The 26,864-nt window shown below is 33.9% G+C and overlaps 1 protein-coding gene and 1 long non-coding RNA gene across 6 annotated transcripts in view; both read left to right on the forward strand.

The window, feature by feature from the left end:
- LOC100679502 (RNA polymerase II elongation factor Ell) overlaps positions 1-26,864 on the forward strand; it is a 203,485-nt gene that overhangs the window by 135,836 nt on the left and 40,785 nt on the right. The window lies entirely within an intron of this gene.
- LOC116416743 lies at positions 4,487-7,870 on the forward strand. The gene is made up of 3 exons (XR_004227084.2): positions 4,487-5,498; positions 5,599-5,896; positions 5,989-7,870. It is a non-coding gene; the product is annotated as an uncharacterized LOC116416743 (long non-coding RNA).

Here is a 26,864-nt window from a genome sequence, read left to right on the forward strand (position 1 = left end):
CATATTTAAGTAGATACCAACAGATTGCGCATACGCGCAATAATAATGATTTAAATGCAATCGAGAGTTTTTTTAAGGTTAGGAACACCTAATTTCAAAGTATATAGAGTCGCGCCGTCGACAAATCGTACTTCGTACTTTTTCTTGCCAAATCGGCGCTATCGCGCCCCTTGATGGTCGACTGTGTCGAAGGCCTTTGCTAGATCTAAGAAGGTTACAATTGTTGGTATACACTGATCGAGATTGTTATACAGAATATTCGTTAAATTATTGAGTGCATTCTTTGTAGCAATCTTCCTCATAAAACCAAATTGATGTTTAGAGATTATGTTGTGCTTTTCAACAAAATCATATAATCTATTATAAATAATTCTCTCGAAAATCTTTGCAAAGTTTGATATGAGGGAGATTGGTCGATAATTTTTTATGTTGTGCTTTTCACCGGATTTGTGTATTGGTATAACTTCAGCTTTTTTTAGTGCATCTGGTTAGATCGCTTTTTCGATACATATATTGAAAATATGTGTTAGATGTTCCGCTATGTGTTTAAAAAGTAGTTTGATGGTTTTAGCATTGATATTGTCTACCACTATTTTTTAGTTTCAGTGCATTGATTATATTTGTAACTTCTATCGTGTTTGTTGGCTTTAGAAAAATCGAATTAGGATTCGTATCTGGCATTTTTAGTACAGCATTAATCGGTTTAGTTATATTTGCACATAATTTGTTCCCTATTTCACAAAAAAATTTGTTCATGTTTTTGGCTATTAAAACTGTCAGTTTTTTTATTGTTGTTAACTTTTATATAGTTTATGGCATCATTAGATTTTTTTTTTCCGATTTTTCTGTTTATTATTTCCCACCATTTTTTTGGGTTATTAACATTGTTTTGTACTTGGTTTTTATCGAATTTTATATATATATATATATATATATATATATATATATATATATATATATATATATATATATATATATATATATATATATATATATATATTAAAGTATATTAAAATCACAAGAATTATCAAAATTTCAATGTAATAGGTTTATATATATATTGCTTTTTAAGAATATTCAAAACTTTCTATTCGATCCAATCTCCGCTTGATCAAATTTTCATTCGATCAATTTTCGGTTTGATCTAATTTCGATTCGATCAAAATTCCGTACGATCAAATTTTCGTTCGATCATAATTTTGTTCGATCAAAATTTCTTTCGATAAAATTTCCATTCGATCAAAATTCCGCCGATCAAACGTTTTCAATCAATTTTGCATGAGAATGAACCCATGTCGTTAGTTTTTCAATTATTAAACGCTAGGTGCTATAGGCAATGTGTTTTAGTGTATATTCTGTGAAAATTTCTCCTGACGTGTGTTCTCCTGTCATTTCTCTTGCTATTACGTTTAAAAGTGATGCTTTTTCCATTGGGAACATAAGTTGTTGTAATTTATCCAAGTCGTTTTGTGAATATACTCCGCTTGTAGCTAGTCCTTCTATTGATTCAAAAGTCCAGCCAATTTTCGTATTTGGTTTTAACATATTCGATGCTTCTGTGTTAATAGGTTTTGGTCGAAATTTTATTCATTCTTCAGCTATTTTATGCATGCCTCACTTTATTAAAATATTAGTTTTTGGTGTTAAAAACCAAGTTTCATTGCGTGCTAATACTGGCAAATGGTTATAACATTCATTTAGGTGTAGGATCTTGACTGTCTTTGGAATACATTTTATGAGGTGTACTACTTTTCCAGCAACTCTTGCAATATATCCAGGTTGTTTCATGATGTTATAGTCAAATTCATCTGGTGCTAACGTGGCTATGGATATGGAATTCTGGATAACCTTTCTTTCCAATTCGCATTTTTCTGCGATTATATTTACGTATAAATTATTGATCTGATTTCTTAAATGTTTCTCAATGTATACAAACTTATAATTTACGTAAGTAAATAAATCTAAATTCACAGAATGATCATTATTCACTCTATCAGGTTCGTAAAAATACATATTTAGTTTACTATCTTTCTCTGCAATCAATAGTTTTGGGTGTTCTATTCTTATGAACCCTCGATTACAATGCATTATTTTATTCTTAGTAGATAACGTGAATGTGATATCGTTAGATCTAACCGCATAAACAATTTCTCTATTTTCATTACTAGTATATTTAGTCGCAATACCCTTAAATAGAATGTCGTACGCATTTTTAAAGCATTCGCCCGTGGACAAGACGTCCCAAAACGTATGACCGCCTTCCATATCCATATCCATACGATTTTTATCCGAAAATTTACATACTATTCCTGAACTTAGCACTAACTTGTCATTATTTAATTTTACTGTAGCTGTATTTTCTATCAAATTGATTTTGATTAAGCCATGAACAAACACTTTATTCCAAGAACCAAAACTATCGGCGAAAGAAGCGCCTGAACAAGACTTGCCCTCCGCACTTCCTGCGAATTCTATGTCTTCCGTCGTTGTTGCATTTATTTTTAAATTTGATATAGTATGAATGTTGTCACATTTAAAAATACCTGTCTCATAAATAGCTTTACATTGTTCATGACTTATCTCTTCGATGTATTGTTGTTCTGCATTTTCCGTTGGTATAAGGTGTTCAAATATCCCACAGTCGAAGATTGTTCGATGAATTTCGATTTTACATTGAATAATTCGTACTGTCCTGAAGTCTGCTATTTGCAAGAGTTCTATGGCGGCACATGACGAGTTTAATTGCGTGGTGTGGAAATCGCATTCTCCAGAGTCGAGTAGCGAAAATGTCGTAATATTTGGAGTTGCAGATCCACAGTCATATCCAATAACTGCTACAGTTACTTTAATGATTGCAGTGAAAATTATTATGTTGATGATCATGATTATTTTTCCTAAAACAGAAAATTATATTAGTTTATCTTTTTATAAATAATTGGTTTATTAGCATGCACTGTATTTCGCTTCCCGTTTTTGTTTATTACGATATTGCTATTCTCGCCGACAACTAGTATTTCAAAGGGTCCTAAATTTTGATTTTTTTCAAATTTTCCGGGTTTTGGTTCTTTTATGAGCCAAACTTGATTCCCCTTTTCAAAGTTTACTGGATTTATAAATCTATCATTAGTACATTACGATACGTGTGACTTAAATAATGATTCTTTTTTACACGGCGCAGTTAGCACCCGAGCGTAGCGAGTGTGCTCACGTAGACGAGGCTTGGTGTCGTTCGGATGTTCCGGGTTGCCTCGTGTGCTCAAGATGGCAATTCGGAGTTTCGGATTTCGTTTCGTCTACTAGATCGTTACGTGGGCTCACGAGACGATTTCGTCGGCGATTTATCTCTCGCTTTTCCTTCTAGTAACGTGTGCGCACGATACTACCTGGAGTGGAGCTCGAGTAGAACTGCCCGTTGCGCCATGCGGTCCGCCTTATAAAGGCGCGCGGTGCGGGTGTGTATAGGTACGTTCACGGCGCACGGCTGCCTGGCGCGTCGCCGCTGAGTCGCTCGCCGGCTGCCGCGCTCGTGCGCACTCGCCTTGCGGATATTGAGCGCGCGCGCTCAATCCGCGTCGTGCGGGTTCGCCTTTTGTTTGTTGCGCGCACGCGCTCGCTGCGCATGCCGCGTCTATTGCGGCCGCCTTCACACGTATTTACATGTGCGAGACTCGTGGCTCGTCACATGTTATATAATTATTAAATGTTGGCAATTGTTCAGCTGCTTTGATATGAATGTTTTGATAGCTGTATCTGTTATTATTATTGGTTGTCTTGTTACCCTTTTTAGTGTCTTTGACAATCTTCACAATTTTTAATTCTAATCTCGATATCTGCTTTTAAATTTTCCCAAAAATATTTACTTCTGATACGATTAAATGTTCGATTTACTCCTGAGTGTCCTCCTATAGGACTTGAATGGTTTAAATTAAATATTTTGTCTCTGTCCCTTAATTCAACATATTCTATATAATTTAGACAAATTACTACTTTTATGTCAGAATGTTGAATAACTTTAACTAAAACTAGCAAAAAACGCTCGCTTCGCTCGCGATTTACAAATTAATTGTGGTGATATTGAATTATTTGATGTGTCATTATTAAATATACTATTAAATATTAGATGTACACTATTCGATGGTAGTTAATTCTTGTGAAAAATTTTTAAAATGCTCCAATCAGATTGCTAGATTGATAAATTCTAACCAATCAAAAGCGTAAGAATTAATTACCATCGAGTATAAATGAATATATTCAATACAGCCAACATTCTATAAAAGTAGTTATAGCTACTAGTACACAGGATCGGCTTTAAAATTATAGAATGAAATAGATATAAATTTTGAATATTAAAAAATGTTTTTAAACTTTGTAATTATTTAATGACAGTATTAATTATATTAACAAGAATCTAACAATAAAATAAAATTAATTAAACTTTTTTTTTATTTACATTTGTAATATAATGTAAATTGTAAGATTATAACAATCATAACATTGATATTCTGTACTAAAATGTAATCAAGGTGCGCAGTAGCGCCCCGATGGCAAGTATAATTTATTATACACTTTGCCGTCGGGGAGCTGCGCGATCCTATTATACTTTGAATTTGCTAAATAACCTAAATGCGTTTTATTGTCTCCAATGATTTCGTGTCTGATATGTCTTAGATGCCTATGTTTGGGTAATGTATCTTAAAGATTTTAATAAGAACTTTCTAATGATCATAATATTTTGCTTCAAAAATTTCTCTTTTAGCAAAATACTTATGATCAAAAATTAATTTGCGATTTCTTAAAATTTTGGTCATGTGCGATTTTCATCTTTTTAAGTACAGCAATACAAGATATGTCATGATAATAGGTTATAAGGTTAGTAAGCTGTATTTATTTACACATATAAAAAAGCAAGAAGTTGTTGGGTAAGGTCACCTAAGCATTATCATAAAGAATGTGAGAGACGAGGATTAGATTTTCTAGGCTAGGAGTTGCCATTTGTGATCGTGGATCAGTGTGTGACTATATGCAGCTGAAAGAGGCTCACGCGGCAGCAGCGTGCATCGGGACTCGTGTAACGGTGTAAACATTAAACATAGCCTAAAAGAGTGCGGTGTATTGGAGCTTATCGGTGTACGGGTATAAAGACTCGCTATATAATCGAACTCTCTTAAATCAGTCTGTGTGCGTGGTTATACGTTTGCTGAAGAGCCCTCATGCTTCCGATAGAGTACCGCTCGACAAGAATTATAATGTGTCTAATAAGCGCCGAGAGCGCCAGCCAGGATGCGATGCAAGCTCTCGCGTAAATATACCATACACGACGTGTGAATGTTTGGAACATAGTAAATACAGCAGCGTGCTCTATATCAACTGGGAACGTCTCGGAACCTTTGGCTCACATCAATGGACTGAAAGTTGGACACTGGTCAGTCGCTCCAGGATATGCTGACTGCGACATGAGAACGCGATACACAAGGGCAGAGAAAACAGCTCTTTAATAAGTAAGATCACTATTGTTCTGTTCTTTCACAAGCTCATACGCTATTTCGTTTTCTCGAAATGAGCTAAGGACTACAATGTTTTCCTCTTGATCTTCCGCAGCTTAGAAACAATTTCGAGGCGGGATGCGACTATGTCAACGATCTCACCGAGTTCGGGGACGAGAAGAACCACTACGACGCAAGGAAGATGGACTAGACACATTGAAAAATCACACCGACTTACTGGACTGCGATATCAAGAACGAGACCAATAGTGTGATCAGCGGCCCCTTTGCATAAGCTCGTCTTCAACTTTATGAGTTCTGACCGCTCAAGCTTAACGATGACCCCATCGATTGCAAAGACGACCTCTACGGCTGATGCTGGTTGTTCGACTTGTACCAGAGCCTTCCTAAGCGGTAACTATATACTCTTTCTCCGAGACGTCATACGTTTATTCCTCCAGAATAAGCCAAAAATGAACGACAAGATCTATCTTCCTCTGTTACAGCTCTTTCAACCTCGATATAAGTATCTGCGACGCCAACTCGATCAGGCCTCTGCACATGACGTTCAGCAGGCATCACTTTGCGCTTAAAACTGAGCTGAAGAAGTCCGCGTGTCCGTGCTCGAGCAAGAGCTGCAGCAGCTGCCGGGTGGCGCGTCAGACAATCGATGGAGATCGGCAGCGCTGGAAACCTGAGCAGCCTCAAGCTTCGCATATCCTTGACACCTGACGAAAGCCCATACCACGCTGTTGCTGCTTGCCAAATATACAGCAACAATATACAACTACATAGTCACGCTGGAACGACGGTAAACAAACGCGTTGCAGTAGCATTCTCTCGACACGTCATATGTGTCGAAGCTATTTCTTTAGAAGTTTGGTTAAACTTATTAAACGGTCGTGAAATGGGTTTGAAAAAAACCTTTTACAAGGTAAAATATTAGCAACTATAAGTTATGGCTTCATCCTCACAAATCTGATGTATCTTTGTATTATGATTCTTATTCCTTCTTAAAAATTTACGAAATTCTAAAAAGAATTATCAAATGTTTGTAGCTTACAAAAGTTTCTCCATATATTCTCATAAATATATACGTTAGTGAATGTAGTGAAATCAGTTTTGAAAAGGTCAAGCAAAGATCAGCAGATAAGCTAGAAATAATTATAATTAATAAGTATGAAAAATAAGATAGTTGCACTTTTCGAAATTATTATTTTAACTCGCACCTCCCGTCCCGTCGTCTTGTAGTCTACGATATGCATAATATTTACTAATCGTCATACACATCATACGTGCATATTTACTAAAAAAACTTGATTGTTTAATGAGGTTCAGTTGCTACAAGAAAAATTCAGCCGATTCCGAAATATTAAAATTCTATTCTTTACAATAAACTTATATTGTAACTTAGATTATAATAAAAAATGTTCTAATTTTAATTCGTATTATTTAACAGATTTAGACACACCTCAAAACCAATAATCTGAGTGTTTCATCAATAAACCATAATCCATATAGAATCCATATAGATTATCCATATGGAAAATCCAGCTGGATATCCAGGTATATATTTTCAACAGGGCTCCTTCGTAGAAAGAAGCTTAGCGCACAATTTACATTTAAAAACTGAGGATTTGTGCTCCAACTAGTGTAGACTTTTTTACAGATAGATAGGGCTCTACCTGCACATTGCGTGATAATTTAGTGACAGCATTTCCAGGACATATACAGGAATAAAATAAATGATTAGTTGAATTCCGGAATGAACTGCCTACATTGACTTATTCAGAATAATTAAATCCAATGTTAATTACTTGATGAAGAACGAAACATCCAACGTAGACCAAATCACCTGGACGCTGTAACAATATCTCGAAATTGATACTATTTTTTTCAAATAAGACGGATATACAATAAGATTCTTATGATTAATAGGCATGGAACAACCATCAAGAAAAGAATTTGAATATTTTTTCCGTTGTTTTTTTAAAAATAGTATGTCGCTGGATAGTTGATTGAGCAACTTGCTATTGTCGTCTTTGTCAAGAATCAACCATAATTTCATTGAATCCGGCAAGCCACCGAGAATCAAATTAGCACTGTCTGAATTAGAATCTTCAGAATGTATACCTGAGAACGAATTATGTCCAGCTACAGAATAAGAAGGATCATTGATTCCAGGACAATCTCAATAATCTTCATTCATTTGAATACTTATGTTGTGGGGCATATCAACTAAAAAAGAATCGAAGATATTATTTTTTTTTACACAGTTCATGGCGTAAATTGGACGAATCTTTTTCTGAACTATATTTGAAATAGACTCTTGATATAATTCAACAATAGCATTTTTTTCAGAAGCATCAATTTTTATTTGTTTTCGCATCATCTGTAATAATAATATATTTTATTTAATAATATTTTTTAATAATGATAGATTTTAAAAATATGATATGATTTTAATAATTATACATTTAATTTATAGAATTTAATAAGATAAATGAAGATATATGTCACAAAAATACGATTCTTAAGATGCCAACAGTTACAATAAAAAACAATGGTATTTACGCTCATAAAAAAGCTTTTAGTTACTTCAAAATTTATTTTATAGAAAAACTAAACACATACAAATTTTAAAACAATTTTTAGAAATACATACATAGTATTTATTAAAATGTGTATAGAAACTTATATTTATATTATTTGCATGTAAAAAATTGAGTGTTTAAAGCTATTTTAAAAAACATTTGAAGTAACTTTAAGCTATTATTTGTGCAAATCTTCCATGAGCGAATTTTATTCTTCTAACCTCACTATTTTTTAATACAGAAAGTAGATCTGACTTCACTTCTTTAATTTTTTTAAAATTAATATACAATCATGGAACCGGTGTTTATTTTAAATTTAAATATACAAATTGGTCTTGGAATTTTGTCGCTACATCGGCCAAAGCTAAGTTTGTTGATTTAATCACACCCTGAAACAGATAAATTTTAAATTAAATTATTTATTTAACATTATTAATTTAATAATTAATGTAGAAAAATTGACAAATTTTACATTATGCGCATAGTATTGAACTCATAATAATTGTATATAGAAAATAACAGTTTAGTTTTTGTGCAAATGATTAACATAAATACTTTGGTGTTAATAAAAAAATTATGATAAAAGTATTTTGAAAATTTCAAAAGTGTATTATTATATCGTAATTTACATTTTATCACGTGCTACTACGTTAATTAAATAATTAAATAATAATAATAATTTACTTACAACAGTTGCAGCGTATTTTGAAATTCCTGGTGGTGATTGTTTTAACAGCTCCTTAATATTCTTAAAATACTCGTCGGTCTTTTCCTCATTAGGACGATATTTTATAATACTTGGTCGTTGCATAATTGCCAACTCTAAATTAAAATTGATAGATTATTAATGTAAGAAACGAAATATTTTGTTTACATGAATATGGTTTGCAAATAAATCCAATATAACAACTACATGGAACTTGATAAATAAGTATAAATGCTTTCACCAATAATTCATCAATACTTCATTTAAATAAATAGAGTTATAATAAATATAAGTTAATAAGACGAACTGTTAACTTTTAAATAAGCTACTATTTTACTTCGAATAATAATTAAAAAGATAACTTTAATCTTTGGGATAAAATTAAATGTACTAATTTAACTTTTGAGCAAATTAAATATTACGAAAAAATTAAAAACTACGTATTCAATAAATTAAATATAAGACATGAGTTTTTAACTTTTTGGAATATTCGTCGAAGAAATTTTTCACAATTTATACACTATTAAACTTTAAGCTCGATACTGATTCGTGATGTTTCCACTGTCAGAGCTTGACACATACTAATCAAAATATACCAAAACTCGCAATTCATAAAACTCTTCTACAGCATGAAGACAATGAATAACTTCGAGGTGTATACACATTCCTGTACTTGAAGATGTAAACAGATAAATGTATACATCGAAACTATCCATGTATTATTTTGTTAAGTAGAATAGGAAAGCTAAATATAATATTTCACAACTTAAAATTTATGAAATTACAAATTAATATAACTAATATACAATTTATTCAATAAACAAAATGCACACGGACCTCTGTTTTTGCATGTGGACATCCGTCTTTGCACATGGACCTCCCTCTTTTGCACACGGACCTCCGTTCTTGCATATGGACATCCGTCTTTCGCATACGGATCACCGTCATTACATGTAGTTAATAGTATTATAGTATCATTTTTTATTAAAAATCATATATAAACAAATAGAAATTCGGATATTATTTAAACAAATTTACTATTTCAATTTAAACTAAAATAAGTAATATGACTGTCTTTACTATTTTATTTTAACTTACTAGGAATGAAGGCGCGCTTCGCGCGCTCCTTATTCTATCTATGTCTAATAACCCTGGTAGAAAAAACAACATAAGTTTTGGATACACTAATTTCTGCTAATATTTTTACCATATTACCTACCATATGTTACCATATTCTGTAATACTTTTAATATAAATATATTAACAACGCCCAAAGTCGTTGTCGTTAAGGTCTGAGAAGTGAATTTGAAGAAAAGTTCAGTAAAAGAGTCAGTGAGTATAAGCCTATTATTACAACCCTATTCATTTGCATTATAAAAAAGCTAGGCAATTGAAATTTTACACAGATACTTGATATGCTACCTATAAAAACATGTAATCCAGATGATTTTAATTTAACTGTTTTCATTAATATTTTCACACCAACGGCAATGTGAATTTTTTAATTTGGCGGGTCACATTTTGCTTATAGACAATTACGCAGTAAATACTATCTTTAGCACATTGTATTTTTGGTTTTCAGTGTATTTTTACATGAAGAAAGTGATAAATATTTTGCCTTTCTTGTCAAGACATTAATAAGAATTTTAACTCTTAACAGTCGTGAGAGATTTTGAGATCGATGCCTATTTCTCTATTTTTGCATTTGCTCTCATTCGAAAACTAACGGGTCTAGAGAGCTCATATTTTACATATAGATTTATTTTGTGTCAATGAAACAATATACAAAGTTCAATTAACCTTAACTGAAATACTTTTTATTTCGATTCCGACACTGATGTGAATAACTTATACGACTAAATAATTATCATGGGTGTTGAAGTCGAAATCAAAAGTATTTCAGTTAAGGTCAATTCAACTTGAAATATTTTCACAACCAAAACAGAAATATATATACAAAAAATGAGCTCTCTAGAAATTAGTTTTCAAATGAGAGCAAATGCAATGCAATGGAAAAACCTCACAACTATTAAAAGTAAATATTCTCATTAATGCCTTGACAAAAAAGCCAAAATATTTATCATTTTCTCCAGGTAAAAATACACTGGAAACCGGAAATACAATGTGCTAGAGATAGTAGTTACTGCGTGACTGTCTATAAGCAAAATGTGAGCCGCTAAATTAAAAAATTCACATTGCCGTTGGTGTGAAAATATGAATGAAAACAGTTCAATTATCTAGATTACATATTTTAAAATTTAAAGGGCATTGTAGTGATAAACTCAAATTCACTGACTCGGATACTGAACTTTTCTTTAAATTCACTTCTTAAACCTCACCGTTGGCGACTTTGGGCACGGAGACACAATATATCTTTATACTTTTTATTCTTTTAATTGCACTTCTCACTTATATTTACAAAAAACTAAATAACATACACACACACACACACATTATTACCTACTTCAAATAGGGTTAGGGTGACACTTTTCAATGCACATGTTTCAATACTACACTTTTGGTAATGATTAATTTATCAAGATTTCTTGTTGGTAATATTGCATATATTTTTTTCTGAATCCGCTATTCAGATTTCATACTATTTAACCTCATTTCATTTTATTTTAAACACCTGAAAAATTTCTACCAGGGTTATGACTGTTATGAGGGTTATGAATTTAAAGCGTGCGGGTTCTCATCTGTTACCTAGGCAACCGACCATAGCAACCAATCAGAATCACGTATTAAAGGCTTCACAACCAAGTCCATCATTTTTTTAAGAAGATTAAATTCGTATGTAATTGTATGTATTTAACTGAAAAAAAAATTCAAAAAAATCCTTGGTGAAAACCACAACTAATTATAATTATAATCCATAATTAAGCGTTATAGTCACTTATGTAAATCAAGATTATAGTTTTTTTAATTAACTGGCTACAAATTAAAAATCTTAAAAGAAAATGGAATAGAATCAATACATTTATTAAAGTTCTCATTTACTGAATTTTTCTTCGATTTAAATGTAAGTACATATATACATTTATAAATGATAATTTGAAACAATCAATTATTCTTCTGACATTTTAGTTTTTAAGTACTATTGTAAACTGAAATAAAATTTTTTTATTACATTACATTTGAAAAATAATAAATGATTTTTACTACCGAAGTTACCTAACGATAGCATTATTTGTATAATCGTTAATCGTAAATGTTGAGCTGCGAAGAACTGACAATTTTTTATATTTTTATATTCGATAACTTTTCTTTTCTTTATCAAAATAATATCATTAATTGTCCCGAAAAAATGTGTTGCTTTATCATTCCAAAAAACTACTGTTACCTGAAAAATTTTAAATTGTAAAAAATATTAATACAATTTAAATATATACGATAATCAAAAATAATCCAACCCAACATTTTAAACGACAAAATCTTACGCGTCGGTTTATTTTTTATAGCATTGCGTGGTATAAGCCTCCGTTTATATCTTGCCTATCCGTATAGATACATAATTGTTAAGCGTACATACTATTATACAAAAAATCTTAACTAAATGAAATTCGTTACGCATAAACTTTTATACATATTTTTGATTATTTTAATGAACGTGGAACTCACGATATGCTCAAATAATAGGAATTTTTTAATTGTATTAATATTTTTTACAATTTTAAAAATTTCCAGGTAACAGTAGTTTTTTGGAACAATAAAGCAACACATTTTTTCGGGAAATTAATAAAAGGAAAATTCACCGAATATAAAAATATAAAATAATGCTGTCGTAAGGTAATTTCGGTAGTAATGATTATTTATTATTTTTCAAACATAATTTAATAAATATTTTTTTATTTCAGTTTACAAGGGTACTTAAAAACTGAAATGTCTGAAGAATAATTGATTGTTTCAAATTATCATATATAAATGTATAGATGACATTTAAATGATCTCATGACGACGCGATATCGCCACCCGAAAGTAAGCCGCCTGACAAGGCTGATATAAATTTTTACAAGTGCCATAAAAATAAAAAAGTTTCAATTGTGATGTGTTTTATTTGTGGTGGTGTTTATGCTAAGAATTGTTATGAAAGATTGAATAACACAAAATTCATTGGAGAAAATATGGTAATTTGCCCTGAACACAATGCCATAACCTCAAACTACGATGAATCAACACTAAATGAAGATACAAGAAAAGTAATTGCACAGTTAAGATTAAGTATGATAAACGAAATAAGAGAAATGGTATTAAATGAATTAGAAGAAGATAATACCTCCAGTGCCAGTCAGCAGGATGAGGATGAAGCAAAAGATATACATAATCTAAAGAAAGAAAACAAGTTACTAAAATTATTAAACATTGAACTACAAGATAAAAACTCATTACTCAAAGAACATCTGAATCATGTTAAACAAGTTAAGAACAAGTCTTTTTCCCAAGTTCTTACTGATGAAATTCCTAAACTAAAACGAATTCCCAAAACCATTATAAAAAAGAAAAATAGAGATGATGGTAATGACCTGAAGAGAAAATGTCACTCATTATTTGAACAAAGAAAAATCAATTCAAACAAAGAAGTGATATTCAAGAATGATAGTAAAGTTATTATTAGCTGCATGAATGAAGCAAGTGCTATTGATACCGAAAAATCGCTAACTAAGAAATTATCCAATACATGACTATTGAAAAGGAAGAGGTTAAAAAACTCAGGCTAAAAGTAGTCGGATTTGATAACTATGAACAAATGGACATAAAAACTATAGAAGAGGATATAAATACTAGAAACTTTAAGAAATTTGAAAGTAAATGTACAGTTGTGCACACGTACGTAAATAAAAAAACAAAATTACAAAGTGTCATTTTAGAAGTTACTGCTGAAATATACAAACACATTAGAGAAAGCAAAAACAGGATTTTTGTAGGATACCAGAATTGCAGAGTTTATGATGACTTAAATCTACAACCTTGTTTCAATTGTGATAAGTTTGGACATACTGGAAATAAATGCTTTAATGAAAAGGTGTGTTTGAAATGTGCTGGATCTCATAATAGTGTATACTGTAACAGGATAAATGAAATGTGCTGCGTAAATAGCCTATACAGTAACAATGCGTACAAAACACAGTAAGATACTAAGCATGTTACAAACGATAGTCAACACTGCCAAGTTCTAATAAACAGAATTAATAAGTATATAGCAATTACTGACTATCCATTGACTCCAGTTATCCAGAGATACATCGGTAAGATAGATATCTATAAAAACACCGGAGCTGAATCAACAAATGCAAGTCAGAAATTACAATCCATGACGTCACTATCACCACGCAGCAGTATTCTTTCAATCCCAAGGAAAACCGACGCAGCTAAAAAACGGTAATACGATCATGGAGCAGAGCATCGAGTTTATTGACAGTGTACAAAAAGATATAATTTAAACAGAAAATACTTTTCATAGTGTTATCACTCTCAATAATTACGTGAAATATAAAAAAGAATATATTTTATACTTAAATATTCGTAGCCTTAATGGTAATTTTTTACAACTGCAAGCACTTATTGAGAGCTTAAATACTAAGCCTAGTATTATAGTTTGCGTCGAAACTTAATCTGAACGGATACAAATTATATTACAATAATAGCAAAATAAACAAATCGGATGGTGTAGTGATGTATATTGAGAATTCCATTATTGAAAGTACTGAAATTATTGAAATAGGTAAACTTAAAATAATTAATTCAATCATTGAAACTGATAATGGCAATATAGAGATATCAGCACTATACAGATCACATGACATTCCAAAAATTGAATTTATTACCAATATAAAACCATTACTATATAACAAGAAATATGCTAATAATCACTTAATTATAGGTGATTTTAACATTGACCTACTAAATCTAGATAATATTAGTCAGGAATTTCTGAACAAATTTTTGGATAATGGTTATCTACCGGGATTTCAAGGTATTACTAGACCGTCCGATAGGAATAATAACACTGGAACATGCATTGATAATATATTTACTAAAGCTAAGACAATACACACTTTACATTTTAAATTATTAAGTACAGTAACAGATCATTACCCATTATTTACAGCATTAAGTAAATTTAAGAAAAAAAAATATAGAAGAATCAATAACCCAAATAAATTATGATAAATTAAGTAGCATAGCCAGTAGAGAAAAATGGAGTACAGTATTCTCAATGCATGATCCTAATGTAGCTGTGAATACATTGTTAGAAAAAATAAATAATTGTGTACAACGGGCTACTTTCATAAAGAAATTAAACAATAAACACAATAACAAAGTACCCAGAAGTAAATGGATCACTAAAGCAATACTAAATTCTTGCGAAAGAAAAGAAATACTATACAAATTATGGAAAACTGAACCAAATAATGTGAATCTAAAGATAGAATATCGGAATTATATTAAAATTTTAAATAGGGTAATTAAAGAAGCAAAAATAATATATGATAGAGATCAGGTTGTAAAAAATAGTGATAATCCCAGAAACCTGTGGAGAGTAATCAAACAAAAACTAGGTAAAAATGCGAAAAAAGATAGAAATATAAACCAGATTTATGATGATAGGAAAAATTTAATAAATAATCATACAGATATTGCTAACCATTTCAACTCTTACTTTAGTAGCATCGGCAAAACATTGAGTGATCAAATAGTGCAACCAATGAATGTAAACGTCAAATTACCAAAGATAAATAATAATTCTATTTTTAATACGCCTACTAATTACTTTGAAACTACTGGCATAATTCAAAATATGAAATTAAAGAATGGAGGAGTAGACAACATAAACTCAAAATCACTAAAAACTCTAACACAGTACATAGTAGACCCACTGGTACATATTATAAATATATGCATAGAAAAATCTATATGGCCGACTGCGTTAAAAAATGCTGATATAATACCAATACATAAAACTGGAAACAAGAGGAATATAACTAATTATAGACCAATATCTTTAATATCCAATGTAGCAAAGATCTTCGAAAAAATCATTTATAATAGAATATTGAGTTTTATTAATACATTTAATATTTTATCCAGTAATCAATATGGTTTTGTTAAAAATAGAGGTGCGAAAGACGCTCTGGCAGAAATAACCAAGATTATTTATGAGAAATTAGACAATAGTACCCTGATTGCAATCACTTTTCTCGATCTTGCGAAAGCTTTTGATACGGTAGATCATAAGATACTACTTGATAAATTTTACAATTATGGAATCAAAGGCACGGCACACAAACTTATAACAAGTTATCTGGAAGGTAGAAATCAAAGAGTAAAAATTAATGACTGTATAAGCGAATCCAAAACAATTACTACGGGTGTACCACAAGGTACTATCTTAGGTCCACTGTTTTTTTATTATATATGTTAATGATCTCTTGCAAAATATGCCTGCAAATTCAATAATATCATATGCGGGTGATACAGCAATTATTTCGACGGATAGTTCTTGGACAGGAGTAGAGGAAAAAATGACTAACTACCTGTATAAAGTATCTAACTGGCTTGCACTAAATAAGCTATCACTAAACATTGACAAAACAGTTTGTATGACTATCGGGAACTACTCTGATAGCGTACCTAAAGATTTTTTTATACAAATTGATGGCAAAGACATCAAAAGAGTTGAAAAAACCAAGTACTTAGGAATTATTTTTGATTATAATATGAAATGGATAAATCATATACAGTATTTAATAAATAAGTTGAAATATATGGTATTTATTTTTAGAAAGATTAATAGATTTATGCAAATTAAAACTTTAAAAATGATATATTATGCATTTTTTCATAGTGTTATAAATTATGGTATAACAGCTTGGGGTGGTGCTTACTCTACTGCTACCAATCTATTACAAAGGCTACAAAACAGAATTTTGAAAATCATAAATAAAAATAATTTTGCTCAGGATAATCCATTGAGTATTGGGCAACTATTTGCATACCAATCACTAATATACCACTACAACGCATTAAAAGTTAAATTTTTTAATTCAGAAAGCAAAACTAGGAATAAAAACATTCAGATACCTAGGAGACTTAAGACTATAAGTAATAAGAATAGTTATATTAAAGCCATAGGGGTTTATAATGATTTGCCAAATAACCTAAAAACTTTATGCTCTAAGAATTATACTTATAAACTAAGAGAATGGGTTAAGTTTCACATGTAAAAAAAAATTCTTCTTTTTTATAAAATTAATAAGAAATATTGATAATGTATTTATAAATTGCTATGTATGCTGTATACAAATTTTATTAAAACGTTATTAATCAATCTTTCATATTGTAAAACTGTTAAAGTGTAAGTTAGGTACTACATATCTTGAAATAGATTTTATTTTAGTTATAAGGAACTATAGTTAGTAAGTATACCGGCCTCGCGAACAGGTAAACGCGTTTACCTCTGCGGGAATTTTACTATTATGTAATATAACACTCGGTTAATACTTTCCTGCCGTGTTATAACCAGGGCCAGAAGGGCCCTGTTTATTGTAAATTAATGTCGGGCGTGCAGAAGGCACGGCTCGGCCGACTCAGATCATGCACGTGTTTTTACACGAGCCCGCGGAGGCGTCGTAGGTCGGGTCGTAGGAAATAACACACGAGAAGTTTAGATAAGGAAACGTATATTCAATTGTAACTATACACGGAGGTGCAAACGCCGCACACTTCGACGAACGATAAAGAGAGACGAGAGATATTACCCTGTCGACGTGAGAGAGTGAGAGTGCAGGTACTTACAACTCGGTAGTGGCAGTAGTACTTGACGCAACGGACGTGGTCCAGTCTCGGACGTGGAGATGTAACAGTTCGGACGGGCGTCGCAGCAACTCGTCGGTAACGCACGGGTGAATATCGTTCGCTCTCGAGATGCTCGCAGGACTCACAACAAATCCGCGTATATAGTAGCGCGAGCTACTCGTGTGGATAGCGCAACGAGACTAACTCTAGTCGCAGGTTCTCCCGGCCGTCGGCACATCGTTGTCATATCTCGCCAACGCTGTGCGGCCAGGCGGCAACCGCGCTAACTATGCTCTCACTCTCTCTGTCTCTATCTTGCCTCGTTTCTCGTTCTCGCTCGTTTCGGCGCTCGTTGGCAGCTTGCTGAAACAATAATCTTATTACAATTAGTACATGATTAGCCGTTAGACATTTGACGTGCACTTGGCCGTCACAGTAAATAATATGTAATTTTTTGTCTGGTTAATAAATAAATAAATAAAATCGAATGAAAATTGAGTAAATGAGAACTTTAATAAATGTATTGATTTGTGTATAACTACCTGTACTAAATATTTATTCTATTCCATTTCCTTTTAAGATTTTTAAATTTGTAACCAGTAAATTAGAAAAAAATTATAATCTTTAACTACATAAGTGACTATAACGCTTATTTATGGATTATAATTAGTTGGGGTTTCCACCAAGGATTTTTTTGAATTTTTTTTAGTTAATAAGTTAAAATAAAATAGTAAAGACATTTAATCCCAAAGGTTTTGGCCAGAACACAATGCAAAAATTTTTATGTTCCCCGATTATCATATTCTACACACAAAACTATCTACATACCCACAGGCCAACACACATATGTGCATCTGTTTTATATATAACAATTTAGCATTTTAATCACAGCCAGTTATCTATCCGAACTACCTCTAACCGAGCGAGCGTTAGGGAGCGAATTACACTGGCTCAAGACCTCCGTCTTGTATGCACGGACCTCCGTGTTGAATAAACGGACCTCCGTTGTGTATGTAAGTTAACTATTGGAGGAAGATACGAACCATTGATGGTGACTGACGAAAAAAAAGTCTTAATTTGACTGACAAAAATGCTCCTTAATATAATAAAGGATTTACTTTTATATTAAATGATAACGATATCTTAAATCCCTAACGAAAATGAAAAATGAAAACAACTGAAAAAAAACGTTATGAACTGCAGATGATAGCAGAAAAATGTCGGAATTGAGACACAGATAACAGTAATCTTTTGTTGACTTCAGTTTTATTCAGTTTGCTAGATTCTTCAGTTGGATTTATTTTGGTTTTTTTTATCACTAACATGAAATCACTGATTGTTCTGATACACTACCCTCGAATGATTTCTACACCTAGACACTAAAAACTACATGTGAGCGAGCATGCAGAAAACCGATGAGAAAACAATATCCATCTGTGTATAGCTGTGCGGCCAACTTCATGGTCCTAACACTTGTTGCGGCTAACTTAACGGTCCTAACATTATTTGATTTGAGCATTTTGTGAATGACACACTCGTGTATTATATCAAAGGTAGTTTTTATCAATATTTTTATTGAAAATCATAGTTAAGCATAATGAAACATAATATAAGCCATAATTTTTTTGTAATGAAAAATGCGAACCTTAACATAGAAGTAAATAGTAGCGCGGGCACTGCGGCTTCGTCTGCTTCTCAAACTTGCCTTCGTGGTGCTACCGCGCTACTTGATAATAGAATCTAATTAACGAAACTGTTGAAATCTGGTACCATACGCAGTAAACTAAAAAAAACTAATAATACCTGCAAAAAACTGTTGACTGTCTCAATTCCGACATTTTTCTGCTGAACATTTGTTTTGTTCAGTTATCTTCTGTTTTAGTCTGAAATCTTCAGATGGAAACTGTTATGTGTAGAATTTTTGTTCCACTAAGGACCAATATAAGTATGGAAAATTATGTAATTTTATATAAAATCATATTTTATATCCTCATATAAAGATAAATTCATTTTATTATTATTTTATTTAATACTTATCTAAATTATTAAAAAAGACAGTATTTAAAATATCGTCGGTCCCTACGAAGAGTAGTACAGTTCAGATTTTGCGGCGAAGAGTAGTACAGTTCGCGTTTTTGCGGCGAAGAGTAGTACAGTTCGCGTTTTTGCGGCGAAGAGTAGTACAGTTCAGATTCTCCCGACGAAGACACTGTACAAACCCTACAGAAAAATAATACTACACCCTAAACAATAGTATATTTCGATACAAGGGCAAAGGTGTTGGATATAGGACGATATAGTGAGGTTTGTCGCGGACTCGCCCGAGCGTGAATAATTAATTAAACAACAATTTATATTAAATAATAAAGTTTTTATTTAAGATCTTCAAAAAAATCATGAAACTTATTTGGTATGAGCCGTCTATCGATCATTGCCCGTAGGTCGTTTTTTTTCTACTTAAAGGAATTCTAAAGTTATAAGCCTTAGGCAATCTGTAATCTTTCATCAACTTCCATGTGAATTTCCTTTCTTTAAAATTTAGTTTTTGGAAACTCTCTTGAAAATCATACACGGAAAGAAATTTTGAAATGCTACAACTCCTAAATCCTCCGAGATGAAACAATAAATCGAACTGTATTTATATATTACGGATTTCGAAATAAAACAGCGCGTTATTCGAGGTTTATAAGCTCCGAGAAAATTGTAGTGTTAAAGTAAGAAATTAGTATTAATATAATACCAACTGGTAATGCACGAATTCTAATATTCTCGGCGTTATTAGAACGCAAGCCATTGCATGCCTCATTACCACGTTGGAAATCATAGACTTCGAACTCTGAATTCCCCCGTTTCGACTGTTCCGTGCGTTTCCGCTATGCCGACATCTGATCCCGCCGTTACCACGCTAACATTATCCAGGCTTTGTCGAATGTTTCTGCACAAGATTTTTAATAAAATTATAACAAATATAATAAGCCACAATTCCAAAAATAGCCTTTATTGCGCCCCGGGTGATTTATTACCTGGACAAGCAAACATTATTTTTTCTTAAGTTCTTAAAATTTATTATTAAGTTTAAAGAACATTTCTTCCGTAAAATAGATTTAATTTTTTTCTTCTCACGAGTTTTGGAGGGTTTTTACGAACTTGACCAAATATAAAATTTTAATATAGTGTAGATTTCTTCTATTTCCAGCCAATGGATGTTATTAATTTTTAAATCTTTACAGATGCTAAACTTGTAACTTTTTTGTGTATCATGATTTCTCTCAGAAGCTTAAAGTTCTTTAATATATTTTCCTTTACCCTGGTTGCTGATTGACCTGTATCCATGCATATTATAAATACTTTCTTTGAATTTAAATTAATAATTTCAATTTCGTTTGTACTTAAATATTTATCAGCCATAGCGTTTTTGCTATTCATAACCACTCTGTTTTCTGGTCTTAAGACTTGTCCTGTTTATTTATGACGGGCGCGATGTTATCTTTCCTAAATTATATAGATGTTTTTGTATAAACGATGTTTTTGTCTGTTTCAGTATTTATTATTTTTTCCTTACATGTTTTTGCTTTCGTAGGTTCTTCTATCTTAGCTTTTTTCACTGCTTTAATTTTGCTTTTCTTTTACTTGTTATTTTTTCTTTCCTTTAGTTTAATCGGTTCTTCATTTAACTTTTGAATTTTCATGACATTTTTAGGTATTTCACTGTGGCTTATGGTCAGTACTTATTTTGAATTTGTTGCCATTAATATAATTTTGAAATGTTTTTACTGCAAACATGATTGCAAGGGCTTCAGGCTCATAAGTATGATAATTCTTCTCTGCTGCTTTTAATACTCTTGACGCAAATGCAATTGGTCTGTCCTCTCCGATCTCTCCTTGTGATAATACGCATCCAAGTGCATAATTAGATGCATCTGTTGTTATAATAAATGGTTTTGACATTTCTGGAAACTGTAGTACTGGTGCCTAACATGAAGCTTCTTTTAATCGTTCAAATGCTTACTGTTGTTCTTTATTCCATTCAAATTTTACTTGTTTTTGTGATAACTGTATAATTGGTTTAGCTATTTCTGTAAAATTTCTTATGAATTGTCTATAGTAGCCTGCTAATCCTAAAAATTCTCGAACATTTTTAACATTTCGTGGGATTGGAAATTTTGTTATGACTTGTGACCTGAAAACTCTTTCTGAAAAAATTTACATTTACTTGTTTCTAATTTAAGCTCCGCTTCTCTTAGTTTCTGTGCTACTAGGTTAAATCTTTAATTATGTTCTTCTACTGTATTTGATACTATAATTATGTCATCAATATAAACATAACAGAATTCTTTCTCCAATAATTCTCCTAGTACTTTAGTTAATATTCTTTGAAATACTCTTGGTCAATTAATTAGTCCAAATGGAAGTACTTTAAATTCGAACCGTCCCAATGGGTGTATGCTAAATGCTGTTTTGTGTATATCTGACTTTTTCATTTTTATTTGGTGAAAACCTGATACCATATTAATCGTTGTAAAATATCTGCTTTCCCATAGAATCGAATATCTCCGTTATATTCGATAATAGGTACGGATCCGGTATTGTTTTAGCATTTAATTTTCGGTAATCAATAACTAACCTCCATTTCTTCTTTCCGTCTTTTGTTAGACCTTTTTTTGGTACAACCCATGCTGGAGCATTAAATGCGCTAGTTGAAGATCTAATTAATTTGTTTATTATTAATTTTTTGTTTCACTGATAGCTATTTGTTTTAATGTATAGGGTAATGGAAATTGTTTTACATAAACTGGCGATTCGTCAGTTAAATTTATCTCATGCTCTTCTACATTGCATGTCCCAACTTTTCTCCTTCTAGTCAGCATATGCCTTCGTTTAATAATATTAAATCTTCAATAAATTTTCTTTTCCTTCTAGATAAATGATTTCAATTTATTGCATTCATTAATAGTTTGTTTCTCTCATTTTTACTTAATTTTGCGATTTCTTCTGCTCTTTTTCCGCCTTCTGACGTTAAGTATATAGAACCACAGTGTAAAGTTTCTTCTTCTTTTGGCAGTGCTAATTCTGAAATTCCTGTAAAAGTAGCAGGCATATCCTCTATGTTGAACGTGATGAAATTTATTTCATTTGTATGACGTAGATATGTTTTATCGCTTTCGAAATCTACATTTTCTTTAAGTGCTTTTACAAATGCTGAAACATTTTGTATGCAATATTACTCAGTATTTATTATATTTATCTGCGTTGTAGATTGTAATTCGATTCTCTTACGGTTTATTTCTAAGTAACCTTTGTCTAATCTTAATTTTTGCTGTAATAAAACTTTTATTCCTATGATTCCGTCATACGGAATGTCAATGTCTCCGGAACTACATAAAAATCAAAATTATTCTGTTTATTGGTAATTTTATTGATCCAAGGGTACGTATGGCGTTTTCCGTTATTCCTAATATTAGAATTTGTTCGTCGTTATTTATGTGATTTATCGATATGTTTTGTTTCTTAATGATATTTAATTGTGCTCCACAATCTACTAATAGTCTATTTATTTTACTAGAGTGTTGATCTTCTACCTCTGTATATTGCAGTCAATTCTCAAGTTTTAATACGTAAGTTTGTAATATTGTGTCAACTTTGTTTTCAGTGATTTCTAAATTTTTTCCTTCTAACATTGTATCTAGATTTGTATTATCTGTAACTTGTAGTGGGAACGTTCTCGTTTCCATTCCTAGAAGAGTATTGTAGTTTCCCTGGTTGTTCGTAATTCTGAAGCATCTTTCTGCTGTATAATTATTATTTTTGCATATCGAGCAGAATTTCTCTTGTTGTCTTTCTAGGATTTTAATTTTTTCGCTATCTATTTTGTACACTGTTTCATTGCAATAGCTACAGTTTACTTGTTTATTTTTTCCTCCACTTTCTAGGACATTCAATTTTTTACACTCGTTTACTACGTGTCCTCCTATTTTGCAGTATTCACAAAACTTTCTCTGCAGACAACAACAACGCCAAGGATACCAAGCTGAGGACTAAATCCACCTCTGCTACAACATCAGCAACGAGAGTAACTGCAATAACAGCAGCAGGCAAGAATATTCCCAAACAACAGCAGCTGGTGAATAAGAAGACGAGGTCGGCACCACCATCAGCCAACACATCGAGAAATCCCTAACCGACTCGCTCGGCCGGAGTAACAATACCTACGCCGTCTGTTGAGGCCGCGTTGAGGGACATTCGAGGAGCACTGGATGATATACGTAATGCTCAAACGGAGGCCCTCAAGACCCAGAACATCGTGTCGGAGAGGATTTCTAAAATTGAGCAGCGTCTTGGCCCGCTGGAGAAGCAACTTAAGGCCATCGATGAGCTGCCTGCACTCAAAACTCGCATACACAATGCTGAGTCCACCATCATCGAGCTACAGGCACAAATCCAAGCCCAACACTGCGGAGATTTGCAGCCTACGCAGTGAATTGACTGAGGTCAAGAGGCGCCAGGAGCAGACCTCGAACTGTGTGGTCGTTATCACGGGTTTGCACTATATCCGTGAAACCTCGCTGCACCTCCTCGCTTTCTCTGTTGTGAACGCGCTTGACCCCACGGTCCTCAGAAGAGACGTAGCATCCGTCAGGATCATGGGGAGGCTTGATGCTACAAACAGCTCCGCCAGGGGTGACGGCAGACTGCCACCACTAGCCGTTACCCTATCTTCAAGTGCGCTTGCACGCTCGATCGTATGAGTGAATATCTCTTCTATGAGGTATCGGCAAAGGGAGTCTCTCCTATCTTCGTGGGGGTTGTGTATCGTCCACCTATTCTGTCGCCGTCATATTCTGGGACATCGTTAGCGACATCTTTCAACTTTAATTTTATTGGTCTTGCTGCTTCTGCTGCTGGAGGGGCCATGTTTCTGAAGTTGTTCCTTCTTGGGTTTTAATTTCTTTCGTTATTTTCCGTTTGCTTGTACTACCCTGCGTTTCTTGATTATTGTGTTGGTTATTTGTGATTTTGTTATTACTGCTGCTAAATTTAATTCGAGTTAAGCTTTGATTTGTCTTAATCTCAGAATTATTTTCATTGTTATTTTTCCTTTGTTTATTATCGACAATCTTTTGAATGCCGTACGCTTCTTCTCCGATTGGCTTATCAAAATCTATCAGACTATAATTTCCGTCTAAACTTGTGTTTGTCAAAAAATTTGTCGGATAAATGCTGTACCTAATTGTTTTAACGGTCTACGAGTCTGTAACTTTAATGCGAACTTGCTTACGGGTCACATTGAGATGATCAGGCTTTTCTTATCCACTCGCTCTCCATTCCACGTAATAGCTGTTACTGAGACCTGGTTGAGCGACAAGGCAACGTCCATCCCTTCATTGGACGACTACCTACTGTACAGACGAGACAGAAACAGAAACGGAGAAGGTGTGGCCCTCTACATACATAAATCACTGACAGTTAGCGTTATTTCATCATCTGACGGTGAATGGTCTGGCAAGCCAGGCAAGCCTGAATATCTCTTCTATGAGGTATCGGCAAAGGGAGTCTCTCCTATCTTCGTGGGGGTTGTGTACCGTCCACCTCATGCTCCATTCTTCCAAGGCTCTAACTTTATAGACCAACTAACAACCCACATGCACAACTATTCCACGAAGTTCATAATGGGAGACTTCAACTCTGACCAACTTTCTTCATCTGAAGATGCCAAGTTCATCAAGGCCTTCATTGATGAAAACTCCCTTTCATCCGTTCCCTATGGTGCTACGCACCACAAACAGGGTTCTCATACCTAGCTTGACTTGTGTCTAATCGACTTGCAGGATCGCCTGCTGTCATACTGGAAGACAAACTCACCTTTCATCAACGGACATGACCTTATCACGACCACTCTCGACGTACAGATTCCACGATACGTACCTAACACATACTCTTATAGAAACTTTAAAGGAATCAGCACCGAGAAGCTAAGGGACTTTCTTAGCGCATGTGACTGGTCATCCCTCACCTCTTCATCACTCGACGAATGCATATCTACACTTAATGCTAACCTCACTAACGCCATCAATCATCTCGCCCCATTATGGACTGTGACACCAAGAAGACAACGTCACCCGTGGTTCACTACGGCTCTTCGTGACCTTGTATCTGAGAAAGATAGACTTTACAGGCGTTTCAAGAACTCCAGGCTCGATCTCAGCTCCTCTGGCTTGCGGCAAGCCCGACCTGCTGCAACCGTGCTCTCTCACAAACACGCGTCTTCTTCCACTGCTCTCTCTCTCTCTCTCTCTCTCTCTCTCTCTCTCTCTCTCTCTCTCTCTCTCTCTCTCTCTCTCACTCTCACGTGCGTTAGCAAGACGCCTCACGCAGAAGACGTCTAGGTGTGCGCCCGCACTGCACACTGATACTCACGGCTCACTCTCTCTTGGCTTTCGACTCTCTCTCTCTCTCTCTCTCTCTCTCTCTCTCACTCTCTCTCTCTCTCTCTCCCTCTCTTACTCGCTCTCTCGTTCCCTTCTCTCGCGGCTCATGGTGGACGTCGGTGTCCCCGTTGACGTCTCCTGGGCTCCCTCTTGACCTGTTGGCGGCTGGCGGCTTCGGCTCTCCCACGCCGATGTTGCTGGCTGCCCTGATCCTCTCAATAATGGTGGTGGACCAGTTGGCTTCCTGCCTCTCGTTCGTCGGGATGGTCGCTGGCTCGTCCAGGCGTTGGCACTGTCTAGTGCCAACGCGCTGCACCTAGAGCACACACAAACACCCGCGCACTCTCGCACTCTCGGGAGACTCTCCAAATTCTCCTCTAATCGTCGACGAGCAAAGGAGAACACACGGACTCTCGCAAACGTCGTCGTACTCTGTCGACAGTCGGGAGAGAACTGGCGGAATTCCCGCTCGTTCTCGCGCTCACTCTCCTCTTGCGCCCGTCGGGCCCGCGCTCCTTGCTTGCGTCCGATTGGCTCTCAGTCCGCGGGGATAACGTGCCACGCAACGGCGCCCGCTGATTGGCTCGCGACATGCGGAGGACCAATCAGCACGCGCGCCGACGAGGCTCGCTCTCGCGCCAACGATGCTCACTTTCGTGCCGACGTTGACGGTTTGCTAGCCCGTTCCTCGAACTAGAGGACAGGCCGGCGCCGATAACAACAAGCCGACTCGCTTGTCTCTTCCGCACATCAGGGCTTGATCGCATCGACCAAGATTCCTTGCATCGACGAGGCTGCGACGTTTGCAACGTCGCACACGTCAGCATTTTTTTCGGTTGTTTGATTCTTTCTTCGCAGTC

Source organism: Nasonia vitripennis (assembly GCF_009193385.2).
Source record: "Nasonia vitripennis strain AsymCx chromosome 3 unlocalized genomic scaffold, Nvit_psr_1.1 chr3_random0007, whole genome shotgun sequence".
Classification (NCBI taxonomy): Eukaryota; Metazoa; Arthropoda; class Insecta; order Hymenoptera; family Pteromalidae; genus Nasonia; species Nasonia vitripennis.